Consider the following 2,434-nt stretch of genomic DNA (forward strand, 5'->3'; position numbering starts at 1 on the left):
TTGAATCGGTGCCATCTCTCCCGGAGAATGAGTGTGTGTGTGTGTGTGTGTGTGTGTGTGTGTGTGTGAGAGAGGCTTTATTTACACACATGTTAGCACGTGCTATTACCAGGTCAGACAGTAATCAAAAATGCCCCGAAACAAGAGGGGTTAAATCAGTCGACTGGATGTTGGCTCGGCCTGTTTTTTGGCGATGATTCGTTATGCAAATACATCGATGGAGAGTCGCGTGTTGTTGTTGTTGTTTTTTGCTGTGTCACTGTGTGTGGGGGAAAGAAAAAGATGCATATTTAGCCGTTGAGCAAAACCAGGCTGGCGTCCATAATTTACCAGCAATCATAAAGCCATAAAACTGTCATATCTTCATCCGCAGCAACGTTCAAAGTGGCTTTGAATGTCACCAGCAGGCCTGTGAAACACAGAGCTACTGTAGTGTTACTGTTACACTGCAGATTATATACACAAAATATTAAATATAATGCGAGAGAATGTATAATAATGAACATTCTGTGTTTTTATCACGTATATTTGTGCTACGATTCTCCTCTGCTCCAGTATCTGTCCCAACAAAGTCATTTTTCAGCTGTTTTCAGGTGTTGTTAATGGTATTTTAGAGTTTCCTGAGTACCTCACTAATTACTGTACAAAAGACCTAGCTAACTAACAATTGAGGTATATTATCTAACTAGTTAGCCAGAATTTTGCTTGCAATAGTTTTGATATTTAGCTAGCTAACTAACATATGACAAATACTTGCAAAACAGTAGATAACTAGCTCGATAATCTATGTCAATCATTAGCTAAAATACATCTAAAAGCTGCAATTTTCTGCAATAGCTATTTAATATATTCACATTCTGCAATGTTTTCTCTACATAGTAGTTTTCATCGTTAGTGGCAGAGTCTGCCAGTCCTGTTGTAGATAGATGGAAACAGAGATACCAGATTTAACATATTATATCATTGAAGGTGTTTTCAGACACAATGTGAAGCAATTGATTTAAAATTGGCATTTTGTTAATTTTGTGAGTTAAACATTCTTGATCAAGCAGATTTTAGTCATTTTTTATTTCAAATTAAAAATTGTCCAGTATAGAGCTTCCACAACAGCAAGATTACATTAAGATTTACAAACCTCTACAGCTATTGTTTTATTATTAGATTATAGCACATGGATAATGTTTATTTTAGTAGCCACGAGTAGAGCAGGCAGTCCGCCACCGGACTAGAGCCATCATGACTCTTGTGATTCCTGGAAAAACAACTGTGCTCATAAATCTTTCAGCTCTTGTTCTTCCAGTTCAGAGCTCCGAGCCGTTCAGCGAGGTAATCTTCTAAGTGTGTGGCTATAAGGAAAATAATTCAACACCAAATCCACGGTAAGACGATAATGTCGTTTTGTACCTCCGCACAAATTCATCTAAGCCTCTTAATTATATGAGTTAAACAATATTGTGGCGAGCGCCTTCTTAACTGATGAAGTCACTCATACCAGGAGATTAGTCGACTGGGAGGCCTCGAAAATAGCGAGTTGCTGATGTGAGGTAGGTGAGGTGTTTTCGCGTGCACATGGACTGCAGGACAGACACACAAAGACTGCCCGCTGAAAGCTCCCAGTGTTACTGAGTTTATCACAGCCGGGATTCATGAAATGAGCTAACTCATGATTAAAAATGCAAAAACTACTGTGTGCGCATGAAACGGCAGCAGAGTTATGTTCCCCAGTCTGACAGGTTGACGTGGAGGAGGACTGACAAAAAACAAACAGCAGTTTCACTCCGAGACGCTCAGTGGAAGGTTCAGAGGTTCAGGGTAAGGCAGTGGGTGGGCCTGTGTGCTAGGTTCAAATTCACTTCAACATAATGACAAATACACAATACTAACACAGGAGAAATACACAAAAAATAACACTAAATATGAAAAATGCATTAAACACATAAAAAAACACACAAAAACACATTAAAAATAGACAACAAACACAAAAAAATACAGTAAAAAACACAGAAAATACCCTATAAATACACGAAATGACACAAAAAACATGAAAAATGCAGGACACAAAACAAAAAAATACAATGACCAGCGTCCTTGAGTGTCTTTACATGGACATACCTTGAACTATTTGTGTGTCCGCTCCTTTTTCAAGTTTCAGGAATTATGTTCAGATTTATATAGATTTGTTGCAGAGTTCAGCTCCACTAGTAATGTGAGCTTCAGTGCTGAGATATCTTTGTTACAACTACTGTCATAGAAAAAGTAAAAAGTACTTTGTTAATACGGCTTAACAAGCTCTCTGTTATCTGGATCTCCAGGACTGTCGCGGCCTAAAATGTCTGGTTTCACAAAAACCTTATGATGCATGTTTGCAACAGTATTATTCAGGTGTTTGTGCATTTTTTAAATGTTTTTTGTATCTATTTTACTCTAAATGGGA

Source organism: Morone saxatilis, unplaced genomic scaffold, assembly GCF_004916995.1.
Source record: "Morone saxatilis isolate NCDOM2014 unplaced genomic scaffold, NCSU_SB_2.0 Contig6, whole genome shotgun sequence".
Lineage (NCBI taxonomy): Eukaryota > Metazoa > Chordata > Actinopteri > Moronidae > Morone > Morone saxatilis.